Source organism: Chelonoidis abingdonii, chromosome 1 (genome assembly GCF_003597395.2).
Source record: "Chelonoidis abingdonii isolate Lonesome George chromosome 1, CheloAbing_2.0, whole genome shotgun sequence".
Classification (NCBI taxonomy): Eukaryota; Metazoa; Chordata; order Testudines; family Testudinidae; genus Chelonoidis; species Chelonoidis abingdonii.
In genome coordinates, this window is record NC_133769.1 from 310,018,029 (window position 1) to 310,038,808 (window position 20,780).

Sequence of the window (20,780 nt, forward strand, 5' to 3'; positions counted from 1 at the left end):
AAAATATCCAAGCAGGTAGTGAGCTTGGGGGAGTTTCAGGTAAGCACCCAGATTTTGGACGCTAAAGTCCAGATCTGGGACAGGAGGTTTTACCACAGGGGGCACAATCTAAAGGGGTGGATATGTGACCACCCCATGTATCTCCTCTGCCCAGTGACCCCTGTGCCCAGCCTGGGGCCTCCTTGCTCTCCCTGCCCCACGTTACCTATGGGAGAGGGGGCTCTGTCTTTCTCCCAGTGTGCCTGTGCCCTGGCACGATCAGCTGCTCTCCTTGGCAGCTAGGCCCAGATGGGGAATGGGAGGGAGTCGCTTTTCTCGTGGCTGGAGCTGGCTGCTCCCAGTTGCTGCCTCTGTGCTGCGCAGCAGCTTCCTGAAAGAAGGGTGACCAGATGTCCTGATAAAATCGGGACTGTCCCGATTTTGAGGAGTTTGTCCCGCGTCCCGACCAGAGTACGGTTGGGACACCATTTGTCTCAATATTTTGTTTCCTGGTCTTCGGCAGCAATTTGGCGGAGAGTCCTTCAGTTCCTTGTCACCAAAGACAGAAGCACCCGCCACCGAAATACTGCTGAAGACTGTCTGCGACTGAAGGGCTTTCCACCGAATTACCACCAAACTCCCGGACGGGTGAGTGTAACCTCCCCCCACCCCACGACGGTCCCAATATTTTCCCCTTAACATCTGGTCACCCTACCTGAGAGAGCCTGGCTGGAGAGGTGGCGGCAGGCCACCTCTTGCCCAGGTCCAGCTGCCAGAGGTCGAGAAAGCCGAACGCATACTGGGGGAAAAGGGGACTGTAAGAGATTACTGTTAAGAGTTGTGACTTATGTCAGAAGCACAAGGGATTAAAGGGACCCTGAAAAGTACCTCTGCAGCCTTTACCCATTATTAAAGATGTGTTTGCCAGAGTGTCTGTAGATATTGTGGGACCTCTCACTAAACTTTCTAGGAATGGAAAGAAATATATACTTGTTGTGGTGGAGTCTGCCATCAGGTACCCTGAAGCCACGTATAATATTGAAACTGAAACAGTGACTACAGCTTTATTCACCATTTTTAGCAGAGTTGTTTTCTCAGAGAAATCTTGACAGACCGTGGTGCAAATTTCATGTCTGTAGTCTTTAAAAAATTATGGGAATTATGTGGAGTGAAGCATACATAGGCTGCTTCCTATCATCCAGAAACTAATGGGGTTGTGGAAAGATTTAATGGAACCTTAAAAGCTATGCTAAGAACGTATGTCTCCAGGCATGAGAATGACTGGGATGTGTTACTCCCTTATTTACTACACCTCTACCCCAATATAATGCTGTCCTTGGGAGCCAAAAATTTTTACTGCGTTATAGGTGAAACCGCATTATATTGAACTTGCTTTGATCTGCCGGAGTGCACAGCCCTGCCCGGCTGGAACACTGCTTTACCGCGTTATAGCCGAATTCGTTTTATATCGGGTCGTGTTATATCGGGGTAGTGGTGTATATGCATACAGAAGTGTTCCCCAAGAATCTCCTGGCTTTACCCTCTTTGACCTCCTGTATGGGAGGCAGGTTAGGGGATGCCTAGATTTAATTCAAGGCTCTTAGGGGGGCAGTTCAGAGGCGACAGGACTGCCTATAGGGGAGTATGTCACTCGTTTTAAGGAGAATTTATATGTTATGATGAATTTAGTGCAACAGAATCTTGAGGAAAGTCATGAAACTCAGAAAGTTTGGTATGATCAGCATGCTGAAGAAAGATAATTTGATATTGGTGATTTGGTGTTAATGCTGATCCCAGTGAGGAAAAACAAAATGCAGGATTATTGGGAAGGACCTTTTGAGGTAATTATTAAGTCAAAAAGTTCCTGGGTGTCTCCTATTCTCATGGTACCTGAAAAAGATAAAGCAGGAGATTTAGATTTTAGAAAGCTAAATGCTGTCACCCAGTGTGACCCATATCCCACATCCTGAATAGAGAACTTACTGGATCTGTTGGCGGTGTGTGTGCAAAATTCATAAGCACACTGGATTTGACTTGTGGGCACTAGCAAATTCTCTTAGATGCTGATGCCCAGGAAAATCCATTTTTATACTGGAAATCTGGACTGTATGAATTTAAAGTCATGCCTTTTGGATTAATAAATCCAGGGACTACCTTTCTGTGGCTTATCAATGAGGTGCTGCATGAGTTACAAACCTTTGCCAGGGCCTATATAGATGACATGACTATTTTCAGTAGCTCTTGGCAAGCCCACTTAAACCATGTGGGACTAGTGTTACAAAGGCTGAGAGAAGCCAACCTCACTGTCAAGGTCTCCAAATGCAAGATGGGGGCTGCAGAGGGAATCAGGAAAGCGTGCTATGCCCATTGTCTGGGCTGTCAAACAACTTAAACCTTATTTGTGTAATGAAAATGTACTGTTTTAAGCGATCATGCCTCTTTGACATGGCTGCACCAATCTCAGGGAACAAATTCTAGATTTCTTCATTGGAGTCTAGCCCTATAGGACTTTGATCTGGAAATAATTCCTATCAAGGGAAAGGAAAATGCAGTGGATGATGCCTTGCAGAGAATGGGGGGACCCTGAGGCATATTCAGGCTCGTCAGTCACACACCTTTCTATACCATTTTTGCACTGGGGGTGTGAGGCTGGCAGGCCAGATGCTAGCTCTTGCTCAAACTGGAGGCATTAGCTAAGAACTAACAACCTCATAGCAGGAGACCGGACCAGTTCACATGTATGTTAATTTTGTTCAGAAATTTTGTTAGTCTTTGTGACATTATCCAGGGTACAATCTGGACTGATGGAAAGCTGTGTCCTCTCGATTCCCCAACCTGAGGTGCTTTTTACCTTGCTTTGCTGTGAGAGCAACCACTCCTGGTCTTCTCACACACAGCCTCCAGCATGTAAATCCCTCCCAGATATACTGTATGAGTGCTGTAGCCAGTCATTCATGAATTACGCTCCAGGGGAACACCAGCAAACTCTCAGTCCCAGACATTCTCCCAGAAATATATGTCTTGTACTGCCCAGCACCCTCCTGGGCAATATAAGTTCATATAAAGTCCGTCTTTTATTAATAGAAAATGATATGCACAAATCTTGTTATCCAAAGGGGAGTTTCCCACACACTTCAATCCAAACACACTGGTTTAGATAAAACAACAAATGTATTAATTACCGAAAGATAGATTTTTAAGTTACCCCAAGTAATGAGGCATATAAGTCAGAATTGGTTACAAGGAAATAAAATGTAAAACACAACTAACACCTAACTTAACAAGCTAAATGACTACAAGCAAAGGTCTCTCTCATCACATGTTCCAGAAGTCTTACTGGCTGAACCTCTTTCAGTCAGGATCTCTTCCCCCCTAGTTCAATGCTGCTTCCTTTGTTCTTCAGTGTTTGATGATGCCGTGGGTAGAGAGCAAAGGAAAGATGACTTGGAGAATCTGCCCTTTCCTCTTGTAGTCCTTTCTCTTGTGCAAGAATCATCTCCAGCTCATGTTCAGGAGACAGAAATTTGATATGGCCAGGAACCTTAAGCTGCTTCTTTGTCAAAAATACAGGTTTTGTTCCCGAACTGAACAGTGGCCACTTAATCAGGCAGTGGTCCACTTGATCTCTTTGACACCTGGCTGAGGTCTTGGCTAGCCTTTTGTCTCTGGGAAACTTGTTTGTGACTGCCCTCCAGAACACACTGGAATATGTCTTGGAATGCTGTGGAATCTTATATCTTTACATACAATGTTGCCCCACACATTTTATCAGGACAATAATGATCCGCAAATCATGAGTATTCAAGTGATACCTTACACAATATGCTTTGTATAGAATTTAACACAGAATCATAGAAGATTAGGGTTGGAAGAGACCTCAGGAGGTCATCTAGTCCAACCCCCTGCTCAAAGCAGCACCAGCCCCAGCTAAATCATCCCAGCCAGGACTTTGTCAAGCTGTGCCTTAAAACTCTCTTAGGATGGAGATTCCACTACCTCACTAGGTAACCCATTCCAGTAGTTCACCACCCTTCTAGTGAAATAGCTGATCCTAATATCCAACCTACACTTCCCCCACTGCAACTTGAGACAATTGCGCCTTGTTTTGTCATCTGGCACAACTGAGAAGAGCCTAGCTCCATCCTCTTTGGGGAGAGATAGCTCAGTGGTTTGACCATTGGCCTGCTAAACCCAGGGTTGTGAGTTCAATCCTTGAGGGGGCCATTTAGGGATCTGGGGCAAAAATATGTCTGGAGATTGGGCCTGCTTTGAGCAGGGGGTTGGACAAGATGACCTCCTAAGGTCTCTTCCAACCCTGATATTCTATGATTGATTCTTTGGAACCCCTCTTCAGGTAGTTGAAGTCTGCTATCAAATTCCCACTCACTCCTCTCTTCTGAAGACTAAACAAGCCCAGCTCCCTTAGCCTCTCCTTGTGAGTCATGTGCCTCAGCCCCCTGATCATTTTCATTACCCTCCTCTGGACTCTCTCCAATTTGTCCACATCCTTTCTGTAGTGGGGGACCAAAACTGGACACAATACTTGAGATGTGACCTCACCAGCGCTGAATAGAGGGGAATAATTACTTCCCTCAATCTGCTGGAAATGCTCCTACTAATGCAGCCCAATATGCCGTTAGCCTTCTTGGCAACAAGGGCACACCATTGACTCATATCCAGCTTCTCATCCACTGTAGTCCCCAGGTCCTTTTCTGCAGAACTGCCACTTAGCTAGTTGGTTCCCAGCCTATAGCAGTGCATAGGATTCTTCTGTTCTAAGTGAAGGACTCTGCACTTGTCCTTGTTGAACCTCATCAAATTTCTTTTGGCCGAATCCTCCAATTTGTCTAGGTCACTCTGGACCCTATCCCTATCCTCCATCATATCTATCTCACCCCCCAGCTTAGAGTCATCTGCAAACTTGCTGACGGTGCAATCCATCCCATCATCCAGATCTTAATGAAGATATTGAACAAAACAGGCGCCAGGACAGACCCCTGGGGCACTCCGCTTGATATCGGCTGCCAACTAGAAACTGAGTCATTGATCACTACCTGTTGAGCCAGACGATCTAGCCAGCTTTCTATCCACCCTATAGTCCATTCATCCAATCCATACTTTTTTAACTTGCTGGCAAGAATACTGCGGGAGACCATATCAAAAGTTTTGCTAAAGTCAAGATATATCACATCCACCACTTTCTCCATATCCACAGGGCCACTTATCTCATCATAGAAGGCAATCAGGTTGGTCAGGTATAATTTGGCCTTGCTGAATCCATGTTGACTGTTCCTGATCATCATCTTTTCCCTCAAGTGCTTCAAAATGGATTCCTTGAGGACCTGCTCCATGATTTTTCCAGGGATTGAGGTGAGGCTGACTTGTCTGTAGTTCCCCAGATTCTCCTTCTTCTCTTTTTAAAAGTTGGACACTATGTTTGCCTTTTTCCAATCGTCCGGGACTTCCCCCAGTTGCCATGAATTTTCAAAGATAATGGCCAATGGCTCTGTAATCACATCAGCCAACTCCCTCAGACCTTCAGATGCATTAGATCCAGACATAGTCCTGTAAAAGGGGTGAACATAGGGGTACAGACTGTCACAATCTGATAAGAATGTGTTTAGTGTTTAGACTGTGAAATGCTTGTAAGTTGATGCATGCATTAATCTCACTTGTAATGTCACATATTTTCTTATAGCATGGAATACTAAGTGTTGCTTTATAACTTTGAAAATGTTTGTTCTGAATGTGTGAACTCAGGCACCAGAATCATCCCTCCTGACCATCCCGAAGGACTATCAAAATCAGATGGACCATCAAGGAGCACACCACAATACAAGGATTGTTTAATGGCCCTGTCACATCTTGGAAATGCTACATTCAAGGAAACTTGTCTTGTGGCCTTGGAAGCTGACTGAAGGAAATAAAACAAAGTGACAGGAACATTTTCCATCTCTCTTTGCTGTTTGAACTCTGACAGGGCCAGAAACTCTACTCTGAAGCCAGAAATTTCCAGGGGCTGTCTTCCGGGACAGCACAGAAAGACACATTGAATAGACAGATCACTACAACTCTGTTACTCTTAGGATTTAAATAGTAACTCATTTGTGTGTATATGTTTGTTTGCTTTAACCTGTAAATAACTCTCTTATTCCTTTTTCCTAGTTAATAAACCTTTAAAAGGTAGTTTATTACAGGAATGGCTACACATGTTGTCTTTGGTGTATGATCTAGGGTACCAATTGATCTCTGGTAAGTGGCTGGTCTCTTGGGACAGGAAGCAACCTGCATATTGTGTGGTTTTTGATGTAAATGACCATTTATCTCTAAGTCCAGTTTGTCTGGGTGAGAAAATAGACTGGAGAGTCTAAGGGAAGCATCTGTGAGTCCAGGGCAAAACTGCTATAGTGATCCAGGAGTTCACATTTGCTACTGGGTTGGTGAAATCGAATGATAGAATACACAATCAATCTGGGATATCTGCCCTGAGGTTGGCACTCCTGGTCCTGAGCCAACCTAGACAGCATGACAGACCCCATAGAGAAAACCCCCCATCACCCCAAGGAAAAGGAAGGGAGCCAGCAACCCCCTAAAACAAAGGAACAGCAAGTAAAAAAACAAAAATGAACACAGACTACCAGAAACACAGTTGGTGCACAGAGCGCACACAGCCTCACTCTCAGATTACCTCTATACAAGGATAAAAGACCTGTGACATGGCTGCAACTGGCCTGGGTCAGCTGGCTTAGGCTTATGGGGCATGGGCTGTGGGGCTAAAAATTGCCATGTAGACATTCAGGCTTGGGTTGGAGCCTGAGCTCTGAGACCCTGCACCCTTGTAAAGTCCCAGAGCTGAGGCCTGAGCCCAGCCCAAACATGCACACAACAACTTTTCAGCTTGACCCCGTGCGCCTGAGCCAGTCATGGGTTTTTTATCCCTGTGTAGATGTAACCTCAGAAACTAGAGGCAGTGAGACGAGCTACAGCAGAAAGGCCCAGTGGTAGGGCATTCACTTGTGAGATGTGGGTTTTACAGATCAGGAACTTGAACCTTGATCTCCCACATCCCAGCTGAGTGCCCTGAACATGTGGCTATTGGTTCTTCTGCAATGGGTCTTAGCCTCTGTCCAATTAGGAATTCCATCCTGAACCTGGGTCAGCATCAAAAGTTGCATTAGAGCTGATTCTTTCCTGCCCAAAGTTTTGTCTTGGACAAATCAGCATTTTCCAATGAAAAAAGTCTTGTTGAAAAAATCCTGACCAGATGTACTTCTGAATCTGCACATCTGTTCGTATCATGCTTCCTCCTCTTCTCAAAATGGGTCACTGTTCAGCTGCTACAGCTGCCTCTTAAACATAGCTCCCATTGGGTAATCGGGAGCACAGGAGAAGAGAATCGTTGGCATTAGTTTTGGTTAATGGTGAATGTTTCGACTTTGAGTCAGTTCTTCAACTTTTATTATCACTTTCAGATTTTTAAAACAATCTCCTAGCAATCTGAGTAGTCTGCGACATCTTTAGAACTGGCAAAGGTTCTGAATATTAATGAAGAGAGAGTCTACACCAGGGGTCGGCAACCTCTGGCATGCGGCTCGCCAGGGTAAGTACTGTGGCTGGCTGGGCCAGTTTGTTTACCTGATGTGTTGGCAGGTTCGGTCAATTGCGGCTCCCAGCGGCTGCAGTCAGCTGTCCCAGGCCAATGGGGGCGGCGGGAAGCCACGGCCAGCACATCCCTCATCTGCACTGCTTTCCACTGCTCCCATTGGCCTGAGACAGCGAACCGCAGCCAGTGGGAGCCGCCATCGGCCGAACCTGCTGACATGACTGGTAAACAAACTGGCCCGGCCTGCCAGGCTACTTACCCTGGAGAGCCGTGTGCCAGAGGTTGCTGACCCCTGGTCTACACAGTACTAAGGAAAGTACACAGTATAGAAAGCAGACAGCATTTTACTCATTGATTAGTTTCCTGATAATTTTATAAGTGGTTCAATCTCCCAAAAGAATTGTTGTTGTATATCGAATAACACAGATTCACTGCTCACAGGGAAATTGCAAAAATAGTAATTGTACTAGATTCATTCCCATCGGTGCACCAGCCAGAAATGCTGACTTTGGGGAGGCTCTGGAAAGGAATTCACCCTGGTGAGGGGAGTATTTTGGTATTTGTCTTTTCAGAGGAGCTCCAATAGCGAGGGACGCCTTTAATTTCCATCAACAATGCCATAGGAGCCCTGCCAGCAGAGGTTGCAACAGAGGTTCACTGAATCAGTATATTCTTCTGCTGTCCTGTAAGTATTCCCTCTTCAGCCAGCCCCACCCACTTCTGAGTGAGGCTGGCTCAGCAGATGGCATATTTGTGATCACATTGTGCCATCTCAGCCTCTCCTAGACAGCTTCTTTCTGCCGGGGTCCTTTTCTCCTAAGTATTGCTAAGGCACATATTACTTTAGTATTCAAGTGTTAAGCAACAGTTGTGAAGAAGTCATAAAGGGACTGATCCAATGCGTGCTGAAATTAATGGATCTGAGCTTCCCTAAAGTTGGAAGGTGTTTAGAACTGAGGTTGCAGTTTGAGACCATCCCTGTTCCTACTAACGTAGATGGAACAGTGTTTTAGCAACTTAACCCTTCCAATTTTATTAACAGGGATTCATTCTAACCAAACTGCCCACTTTCTTTTCTCTTGAGTTGTCAGGTTTTTTTTCCAACTTCACACTTGCCAACTAAAGTGCCTGAATATGTCTGACAATAAAGTATGAAATTTAATTCAGTTCAGTGTAAAGAAGAAGCTAAAATTAATTTTATTGGGTCTGAAGTGACCAGTTTTACTACAGAGTCAACATAGTGCTGATTCATATCCATCGACCAAAGAAAACTACCTAATGCCCCCCTTGGATATCGACAAAGAGGAAAAAATGAATGGGGAAAAGATAAGGCCCCAAGGACAAGTGGCTGAATAATTTATTACTTAACCATGATTGTTTGGTTTGTTTTTTAAAACAGATTTCTGATATGTCTCCTGCATCAATATCAGCAGTGGCACAAGTTTCGGGAAGCAGACTGCCCATTGCTTAAGTGGTTTGAGAAAGATCTCATTACAGCTTACATTCTGAACAAGTTGAACAAATAACCATATGTGTAGTTTACCCCCTCAGTGGCTTTTCATATGGGCCCCCTGCCGCTGGTAATGGAGTCAATGTTTAATAGCAGTGTGGCAACTCCTCGTATGCTTTCTGCTTTGCTGCATGCCTGAACCTCATCATGTATGACTTTCCACATGATGAGAGGATGAGGGAAAACAGACAGGGTTCCGCCTGATAATCTGTGGTCACTTCAGACATTCCATGAGTGCTTGAAAAATAACTGTCAGAGCTGTGGAAAAGGAAGGAACAATTACAGCACAGAAACACCTACAACTGTCTTGCCTCACTGTGGAAAGTTAGAGATTTGGCATGATTTAAAACATTCACATGGAACTGAACAACAAACTGTGGCATGCATAATTTACAGAAGGAAAGCAACAGAAACCTAATCTCTTACTTAAGGACCAGATCCAACTCCTGCTGATGTCAATGGAAAGACTCCCAGGGACTTCAGTGAGAATAGAATCAGGGGCCAAGTCATTGTAAACAGTGTGAGGGCTAATCAATGAAAGCTCTCCAGGATAGGTTTTGGCCTGCTCTCTTTTGAGCATGATGCAGTATGGGTGATGCCTGCGACTCTACAAGTAAATTGGCTCAAATCATATTCAGTTTTTCCTGCCCACTTTCAGATGTCATACTTGTCCTTGGAGCTAAATTTCTGTTCACAAATGATCAGTAACCGCCAGAGACCCAAATTTCCTCTAGTAGCATTTTTCTTTCTTTTCTGTGTTTGTTTTAAAGGTGCAAGTAGAGCTATAGAACACAGAAAAGTGGAACATGATTTTAATGTTGACAACAGATTTAAAAAGGAAAAAATTGAAAAACCTACATTAATAGGAGCCAGTGAACTTGGTTTCTAGGGATGGTGACTTGAAAGCTCTTCAGGGATGTGTTCTCATTTTCAAATTCTCAACTTGAGGCACAGGCCATTAGAATGCTCATCTCATTCAGATTTCAGGCTTAGATGGAAATCGAAAGGTTTGCACCATGAATTTGTGGTGCATTAATGTTGAATATGCAATATACCTCTGGATAACAAGCCAGTAATTATCCACACAGAATTACTTATATTTAGGTGCCTAAAGAGAATGCTCTATCTAGCTAAGCACAGAATTGTGAAGTCATGGTCATGTTAAGATTGAGTATCTCACATCAATTCTTTAATTGATAATTTCCTGACATCTTGGGTCCAGTTCTGCGAGCTAGCCAACTTCATTTGCTCAACATAGGCCCTGGGGAGAAGGATGGCAAAGGTGGATGTATGATATATTTCCTCTGTCCTCTCTTTCTAGTGGAGCCGCTCTAATTTACACCTGGTAGCAATGGTCCCAAAGGTCCATTCTGGCAGCTAGTAGAGTGATACTCTGGCTAGCCTTTTCTCCAGAACTGACCCTATGCCTGGGTCTGAAGAAGATATAAAGGGGTAATGACATTTGACAGCAGAATCAGGCCCAAAGTGTCAGGAAATTTGTGTTCCCTTGCAAAAATAGCGTTTGGAATGGAATGGATCTTTCCATCTTTCACACTCACCTGGCAATTTGAAGCCAGTGCAAAAGGTCTGTGGTGCACCTGAGAATCCGACCATTTGTGTCTAAATTCTGATCCTTAAGAGTGCATTAACTATGTAAGTCTTGACACTTGCTGCTCTAGGAGAATGATCAGGCCCTTAGAATTTTTACCTTGACCAGACCTTTTAAAATATTGACAGAATGTTGATAGTGGCTGTTCTTGGTTTGGCTTGGGTGGTTTTTCTGAGAGGTGTCATGTACTGGCCGAAAGCTCTTCTTCGGTCTTCTCTTTTCTGTTCTTTATTTATATCGCTCTCTTCCTCAGCCCAGCATTTCAGCTGCGTATTTAAAAAAGCCATTCTCAAGTATACAATAAGCCCGTTTCTTGTATTGCCCTGATTATAAAAGCATTATAAATATAACTGATAAATGGTGAGGGACAGCACATATCCCCATCCTAAATACTGGCATCATCAAGTTGTTTAGCTTTCCCAGAACTATAACTATGGATTATATACAAGACATTGTCCGGAAACATTCTTTGGATAATCTGTCCAAGTTCACATCAAGTTCACAAGGGTCTGGATATCATGGCCCATGAGTAATGGTTATTTTGTAACATTCATAACATTTCTATTAACAAATTACTACTTTTTTCATTTCTATTGAAAATTCAAATGGTGGCTTCAAGCAAGAAATGTCTCTGTTACTGCCACAAAGTTTTGGTGACCTAAATTTGCAACATGAAGCAATTTTACATCAATATGTAGAGTTAATAAATCATCACCTCTTTGACATGCAGCTGTATGCAATATGGTGCAGATTCAGTTTGAAGAAGTTGACTTGCAGCTTGGAATGTAGACTTTGTGTCCAACTTAGATCATATCCATTATATCTGGAAGTCCTTACTGAGTTCTTACCCGGACAAAACTCACCGTTGCTTAGTAAATACTTCGGGATGTGGCACTGTGATTCTAACATGACATCTTACAAATAAAAAAAAGCAAAGGACAAAGTTTCCCCTAGTGGTATATTTTAAAAGAAATACTGCTGTCAACATCTTGTTCTTTTAATATTAAGCCAATAAGTGAACAATGTAGGTTTTTTTCTCCATTTGGTTTGTGAGCCAAAAAGGGTTTATTGTAAAATGACAAAAGCCGCCAGAAAAAGTGGCACCCTATTTTTTTTCCTCAACAAAAATGTGTGTGTAATAGGAATTCATGACCATGTGCTAAAACTTGCCCAGGGCAGCTGAGCTACAGAAATATTGTAGTTGTAATGGTGCAAATCCCCACCCCAGTCAGGATAGGGTTAAAGAGCTTCTCTAGGCACAATCAGCCCCAACTCTACACACCTGTGAGGCTCGTGGAGCCTGGAGAAGAGTGGATCCTTAATAGGGAGGTCCCTGCTTAGTGAAGAGTGGCTATCTGAAGGAACAGTGCTGTAACTCAGAGAGTCCCAACCCCTGAGAGCAGTGATTACTGACTGGAGAAACTGCTTGAGATCTTTGGCTGCTCAAACCCCCTCCCAAAGGAGAAGGGCTGATTCTTTTCTCTCTTTTTTTGCTCCTTGGCTTTTTGGAGGTCCTGGACTCTGTCTTTAGTGGGCACAGAGGAATCCTGACTTTTTCTTTTTCTTTACTTTGTGCCCCTTCATCCTGCTGAATGGGGGCAGATGGCTCAAGTAATGCTGCTGCAGAGCTGTGCTTTGGACTCTGAGACAAGAGTGGTGCTGACCCTCTCTCCAAAGAGGTGCCAGGCAGGTCTAAACAGTTGTCCTTGTCACATGTCATATGTTCATGCACACAATAATGTTTTGGTCTTTCCATATACAACTCTCAAAGAATCTTAGAAGAATTTTAAGTAGAGTTCTTTATAGTCTGGTGTTGTAGTAAGTGGTTAGGGCACTCACCTGAGAGGTGGCAGATCCTGTTCCAATCACTTCCCCCCATCAGGAGGAGAGGGGACTTGAACTAGGGGTCTCCCACATCCTGGGTGAGTCCCCGAGGCTAAAAGTTATGAGATACGTCCTCCTCCTTCTTCTTGGCCATTTTGTTTAAACTTGCCTCAGTGGCAGTGGGTGACCGCTGAGCATGCCTACTGGATTGGGCCCCTGGTACCCAATTTAGGTGCCCAAATGCCTATCTTTCCCAGTTTGTCAAGTGTTCTGAGCTCAGGCAGGGGGGTCGGATGCCTATCATGAGGCAGCAATGCACATGCTCAGAGGCAAAAATGTAGCACCAAGTGACTTTAGGCACCTACAGAGTTAGGCTGCTGCTGAGCAGAAGTTTTGTGGATTGCACCGGTGCTTAAAAACGGGCCTTAGGTGCCTAAGTATCTTTGTGGATTACACTTTGAATGAGGATTTTAAAAGCAGTCCCTATTATGAGAGTGTCAACTCCATCCCTGCTGACCAGTGATGGAAAGTAAACAGTGAAGGCAGTCTTGACCCATCCATTGATGTGACTAATGTTGAGGATGACTCAGATGCAGCAGACTGGTATGAAAGCCTGGTTATACCACAGGGAGTGTACTTATTGCAACTGATTAGTCACCAATGGGATGAGCTAAGTTCAGTTGCAAGTTTTTAATACAGTGTCACGGTAGTTGATGTCTCATCGCTGAATTGTTGGTTTTACGGTTTAACCTGTCATTTTTTTTTTAAGATGAGGAAGACTAAAATGTTGAAAAAATTGTTTATAAACATTATTTTGTCTATAGCTATGTGGAATGGCAGGTCATTTCAATTATGTTCAGCATTTTCAAAGGTTGATTACATGAATCCCACAAACAAAAATGGCAACATACTGTTTCAAAATATCACCACATCAAATGCTCAGCTAACGTCAGGGGATAAGGAACCATGGCATTAAATACACAAACTCACAGGATTGCTTAACATAGCAACTGCCGTCTTTGTCTCTTGATTTTGGTACTATTTGAAACTATTAGATCTGAACAACAAGACCCGTGTTCTCAAAGGTATTTAGGTACCTAACTCCCACTGCAATCAAATGTGCCTAAATACCTTTGAGGACCTGGGTCTTGTTATTCAGATTTAATCGCTGAAATCTTTTATCTTAGGGTTTCATATTGCCACCCATCACTGCAATACCTGAGTGTAGATCCTCCAAACTGGATGCTATTGCAGATCTTCCCAGATTAAAACCCCTCCATTTGTCAGTCTGATCTCAGCATTTTGGGCTATGTACAGCCGAACTGGCTTCTTAAATAGTTCAACATTTTAAACTCTATTTTGCTAAATTTACAAAACGCTTCACTTGGTCAGGTAGATTTAATATACTGAATGACTTCTTAGTGCGTTTTACATTCTGCTGCCCCAGGTACTATGGCTCTGTGATCTCCCAGGGTAACCCTCAGGACTAGAAGAGGCTGCGTATCGGATGCCTATGGAACTTTTCTCATGTGAACCCAACCACCCAATAACTCGATAACTCTGACAGATGTTTTGGTCGTTACACCAATGGGTGTATTTCTTTATCTTCTCTCCTACAGGAAATGAAACCAGCATGGTTAAGTCTGGCACCCAGATGATTATGCTCAGGAATGAAGCAGTGGCCCAATTTGGTTTTCCAAAATGTGCCAACCAGATTGTACTCAGCGGCAAAGGGTCCACACTAGATAAACTCATTAGTGCCTGTGCCAGGGTTCCTGAGTCCCCATTGTGCCCTTTGTTGATTGTGGGTTTTAAATATGTCATGCATTTTAAGATATATGGTTTATGTGTATTTGCATTATTGTGCAATTGTGGCAGGCTGAGGTCACCGCTGGAAAGCAGCCTTTGGTTTAGTGGCCAGTCCTGTAGCAAAATATTAGTAATATAGAAATATGCAGTCCTACTTTAAATTTGATTTAAACATAAATGGAAGGAACCACTAATATAGTTGTTTTTAAAGTTGGTGACATTTAAAAGCAATTAATTAAAAATCTTAAATCAGAATTTTTTTTTACAGTTTGCCTTTTCTTCTTCCACAGTTGCAGCTTTCTTTTTTGTCAAAGCAATTAAAGTCTGAGTTCCACTATGTCTAATACTGAGGCATAAATAAATAGCGTAAAGGAAGTTTTATTTAGGATTATATCCTGCTATTGATTTTGGTATTTAGAGTTTTAAAATTCCTTAGAAAGCAATATAATGTGTGCTACTTTGTGTTCTGAATGACACTGTTGTAAATCTGGAGTAACTCCATTGAACTTAATGGAGTTACCTGAGGTTTGTTCATGACAGAATTTTGACAAATTTATGTATATATTTTTCTAAACCATCACTTCTAGGGCTGTACAAAATTATCAATTTTGGCTTGGAGTTTACCTGTGGAAAATGATATTTTCACAAGATTCTGTGGATTTGACAAAAGCATTATCACCATGATGATAAGCAAACCCTACTTTCTGTAACTGAAAAAATAAAGTTTAATTTCCAGCTCAGCAAAAAATTGTGACTTTTCCTTATGCTGAATGTAATCACTTTTGCAACGGAAAGACAGTCGTGAAAATCATGAATGTGAGAACAGAAAAAAGGTTTCTCTTTAGAGTGAAAATGTCATTTTAAAAACTTGGTTGCAATTTTTGTATTTATTTGAAAGGTTACATGAGGCACTGTGGTCTTATGGTTTGAGCACATGACTGGGAGCTAGGGCACTGTTCCCAGCTATGCTGTTGACTCTGTGTGATATTGATAAGTCCTTTTATCTCTTTGGGCCTCATATTACTTATCTGTAAAATGGGTATAATTCTACTTACCAACCTCATAGGAATGTTAAGGCTCAATCAATAAACTTTCGTAATGTGCTTTGAGACTCTCAGGTGAAAGGTGCAGATTATATTCTTATGTCACATTACAGATATGAGGAAGCAACTGGTATTCCTCCTTGAATTTGCAATCTCAGAGCATTGTTGCATCCACTGCAGCTGTTCAATGAGCAGCAGCAACTGAGACATTTTCATCTATGTGTGGCCAGGTGTTTGTGAGCATTTTTCAGATATGGACCTTGCTGCTATGCATTTGTCATCTTGAGATTAGAAAATGCTCTTGACCTAAGGATATCTCTTAAATTCTTTCGGAAACAGTTAAACAACGTACCTCACTGTGACCTTGTGACACCAGTGCATCAGGATCTGGACTGACTGCTTGCAGGGTTTCCAATAACATCCCTAGTGGTTTGGAACTTACCTGCTGGGGAAACTGACCCTCTCCTTATACAATACTCTGTTGCGACCAGTGGAAGCATTTGACCTAGATCCACCTTGGTTAAAAAGAGGCAGGATTGCCGGCAGTGCATTTCTTTGCAAGGAACTCTGGAATTCACCCTTTCCTTGCCCATTCCAAATAACCGAAACCTGTTGACCTTTAGAGGATATTAATTTGTAAATGCCCAATAATATTCTCAATATTTGGAAACAGATGTGCTGAAGTCTGATATATTGGGTTGGATAGGCTACTGTTTAGGCTTTGCTTTAAGTCGTGGTTGGTTAGTTCTTGGTTTGAGGGGTGAGGAAAAGCAGATGTGGTTTAACTCTAGTTGTGCAACTGTGTTTTTAATGTATATTAAAAGTGCTCTGTGACTTGGCTAGATACTGTTCTTCTCTTGTATCATCATTGTTTTTAGGTATTAATTTTAAACATGAACAGTGAGAGACGCCTGTATAGTCATCAGAATTATTTTTCTTGTGGCTACGGATTATTTCCTGTAAACTTTTGTAATCTGTAGCTGTATTAACTATATAGTGTATATTGAAACTCACACTGGTTCTCCAGGAGACCACACAAGTAATCTCCAGGGCCATATTTAATTTCACAGTCATATTATTAGTCTAGAAGTCAGTTTATGTCCCATGTGTTGGGTGTCCCTCTGGATTGTCACTAATGCCTCCATTCTGCTTTATGAAAGTATGAAAGAACCCCCAAAGGGCAAAAAGAGGTATGTGTAAGGTTTTTTTTATTTTAAAAAGCCAGAACAGAGCCCTTAATGTTTTCTGAATAAAATGTAATCAGTTACCATAATACTGTATTGTTTGTTTGACTTTTTTTCCTGTTGTGGTTACTGTTACTTCATCCCTGGAATGTTTCCAAGAGAAATGAGGGATTGTCCACAAGATAATCACCAGTAAGTCTGACTCTTCTGTGTGTAGTATTACGTGCCACTAAATCTTAAGTGATATCTGTATGCGATGAGGTAGCCAAAAATAAAGAATTGTGACTGAGGACTATAGTTTTCAGAACGCATCACGCTATAATTTCTTCAAGGAAATTTTCCTGATAAAGGAGTGCGGTTAAAAATGGTGTTACTGTATTTTTTTTTTAAATGGAGAAAGATTAGTTATTGATATTACTTATTATGCAGAGAACAGCAGTACCCAAAATATGCTTAGCCCTTTCTAAACACAGGAAATTGCAATCTTTTGCCTCAGGGTATACTTTTCAACAAAAGAAGAAATATTGCTAATGACTCCTGCACTCTAACATGGAGAAACTGAGCAATAGCTGCTGTGCAATGGACGAGCTGAGCTTAGAGCCATCCAAAGAGAGATTTATGTCCTTTCAGACTGTGTAGCTGCTGGGTTTAGTCCCTGGGGTAAGCTAGAGTTGCCCCAAGGCTGATCTAATTTCTGCCCTGACTGCAATGATCATCAAGAGACCATCCAACAGCCCAGAAAAAACTGGATTGCAGAGCAAGCTCTTTGACCACTCTGTTTCCTCTCCTAATATATACCATTTCCCCCCCAGGCATGTCCCCATTATTGCCCTGTTCTGGGGACTTTGAGAAAGATAGCTATAGGGATAGTTATGAAATTAAGAGAATTAAAGTTAGGTGAAGTTTGGTTATGAAAAAAATGTATCTGCTTTGTGGGTTGTGGCTAGTACGGAAAAGGCCTTAATCAGCAAGTAAGAGGATCCTGTGAGAATAATAAGTAATATTACTTATTACTTGTAGTGTGGGAAAGATGTAAGGTTCAAAAAGTAACCAATATAGTGAAACACTGCAGTAACCAGACAAAGGAAAATGGTCTTTTAAGAAACAAGCACAAATCTTCCCTTACTGGTAAGCAAGGAGGAAGAGGAGATAAGAAAGGAAGGTCTTGGAGGAAGGAAAGTAGCAAGGATAAACTGCTTCTCACTGGGTTTTTGCTAAAGTTTGCACATTGGCTGAAGCGTATAAAGAATCTGAAGGTTTTCTTTGTCAGCGCATACCTGACCATGCCAGAGAACCGGAGGAAATGGTTTTCCCTAGCTCCGGCCTGTTGGTAAGTATACTTGTCACATGCTTGTAAATACCTTGTTACTGTGTTGGGTGTAGTGACTGCTTATTTTTAGTCTGTTAGGCATATTTAGAACATTTGTATTTTATGCAATGTATACAAATGTATTTATAATCATCTTAAAGGAATTGGTGGTTAAATTAGTGTCTGGTAGTCTCCCATATTAAAATGAAAAGAAAGAAGAAAAAATGAATAAACAGCCTTATTCAAAAAGAGATACAATTTAAACATTCCAGCAACTACACACATGTAAATACAACAAAAACAATAACAGCCTATTGTTTTTTCTACCTTTGTACTCACAACTTTGAAACTGAAGATTAGAAGCTTGAAGATAGAAAGACCCCTCTCATAGCTAAGAGCCAGACAAAAGACACAGACCCAAACATTCCATCCCTGAGCTTTGAAAAATCCAGTTTTCTGATTGGTCCTCTGGTCAGGTGTTTGGTTCCCTTTGTTAACCCTTTACAGGTGAAAGAAACATTAACCCTTAGCTATCTATTTATGACAGCCCCCTGCAGGCTGTTGACCCACCTTACCGCTGGCCCCTGTGTCCCTCCCAGGACCCCAGTGCCCCTTTCTCTGGGTTGTTGCCCCCCTGGCAGTACCCCCACACTCTGGGTCTCCCCACCTAGGGGAACCCCCACCCACTAGCCCCACCTTGCCTCACTGTAAAGCTACTGCCAGTCACCATCTAGCCCTACTCCTTGGGGCAGACTGCAGTATACACCACTCATCTCAGGCAAAGTTGGGTTGGATCAGCTGCCCCTCTCTCTAGCTGGGCTGCCCCTCTGCAGCCCCAGTACTGGTCTTAGGCCCTCAGCTAGGCCTGCAGCCTGGGGTTTTCCTAGGCCAGAGCTTCCCAGCTCCTCTAGCCTTCCCCAGCCCTGCTTCACTCAGGTACCCTGTCTCTAGCTCCCTGCAGCCAGGCCCATCTCTCTCTACAAACAAAGAGAGACTGCCTGGGTTTCTGGCTCACAGCCTCTTATAGGGGCTAGCTGGGCCTGCTTTCCCCCAGTCAGCCCAGGCTTCTTGCCCCAGCCACGGCCCTCTCCTGGGCTGTTTTAAGCCCTTCAGGGAGGAGTGGGGTAAGCACCCCGCTACAGAGGGGTATTTCCTGATAGGAAAACCCAGCTGGCTTCTGGTCCACTTACACTACCTGAGTGGCACCAGGGAGCCAGGACACAGCCTAGAATCAGGGCCTAAAAGTCCAGTCTTACAAAGCACCCCATGACTTCAGCTCCCATTTATTTCAATGTGCCAGGGATCTCACAAGATCATATTGCAGGACTGGATTTGACAGGGCACATTTTCAAATATAGGTGCCTCCGTGTCTGAATAGAACTGCATATTCCAAATGGGTAACTTACTATAAGGAATACATAGGAAATAGATCAAATACAGTAGAACCTCAGAGTTGTGAACACCTCGGGAATGGAGATTGTTCATCATTCTGAAATGTTAGTAACTCTGAACAAAATGCTGTGGTTGTTTTTTCAAAAGTTTACAACTGAACTTTGACTTAATACAGCTTTGAAACTTAACCATGCAGAAGACGAATGCTGCTTTCCCTTTATTTTTCAGTAGTTTATGTTTAACACAGCACTGTACTGTGTTTGCTGCTGCTGCTTTTTTTTGGTCTCTGCTGCTGCCTGATTGTGTACTTCCAATGAAGTGTGTGGTTCACTGGTCAGTTCGTAACTCTGGTGTTTGTAATTCTGAGGTTCTACAGTATTGAGGTAACCTCTTTTGGCTATCCAAGGACCAGATTCTGATACTTACTCACATAGAATAGCACTTTATTCCACATGTGGTCCCACTGAAGTGAATGGGACTATTCCTGATATGAGGTGCTGCTCACGGTGAATAAGAGTATCTGCATTTACGTCAAATGGCAAATTTTTACTAGTGATTTCTGCCCATCATTAGTTTGAATCTGAAGCCAGTTGATTGTGATTAAAAAAAAGTCATGGTCTATATGGACAATGAAATGAAGTGGTCATCTCAGGCCAGTTCTTAATCGAAGTCCACATCACAAAAAACAATACTCAAACTGGCAATCACAACAGAGTCCAGGTATGAATGAGCACTGAGAATGAACTACTCTCTTACCACTAAAGAGGATTGCCATTAGATCTAGGTTGAGACACATAGTTGAGTTGCTGTTGAGGTAAATTGCAATGCTGCTTGCCTGCATTGTTCTGTGGATCAGTGATTTAGGCAATCCTATCAGTTCGTCTCCTTTACCAAGATGAGACATTTTGTGCATTTACCTTTTAGAGTCTAGAAGTTGCTATTTTTAATATCGGGTGAAAAAATGTGTGTTTTGTCTATATACTCTTTATATATTATCATGACAAGTAAAAACTTGCCATTTGACTTAGGTCCAAATACCCTTATTCATAGTGAGCAGCACCTCACTCCACATATCAGAATCTGGTGAAAGCAGAAGCACATGAAACTTTGTTTGGGTTGAGTTAAAGCCCCATTGAGACTAGTAGGTTTGAATTCAACCTTTAGTTAACATAACGATAAGTATAAGCCCCTCACCTATGACAAAAGGCATGTGTGTACCAGCTTGCAGCTGAGTGTTGTTTGGGCTAGGTGAGTGTGTTTGTGTGTGTGTGTGTGTGTGAAGAGAGATCACACAGAAATGAAGATTAGCCAAGAACAGACTGAGGGTATGTCTTCACTACCCGCTGGATTGGTATATCGATATGGATGAGCACAAGTCCATGGATCTGGATGCGCTGCATCCAAGGGTGCTAAAGGAGTTGGCAGATGTGATTGCAGAGGCATTGGCCATTATCTTTGAAAACTTATGGTGAATGGGGGAGGTCCTGAATGACTGGAAAAAGGCTACTGTAGTGCCCA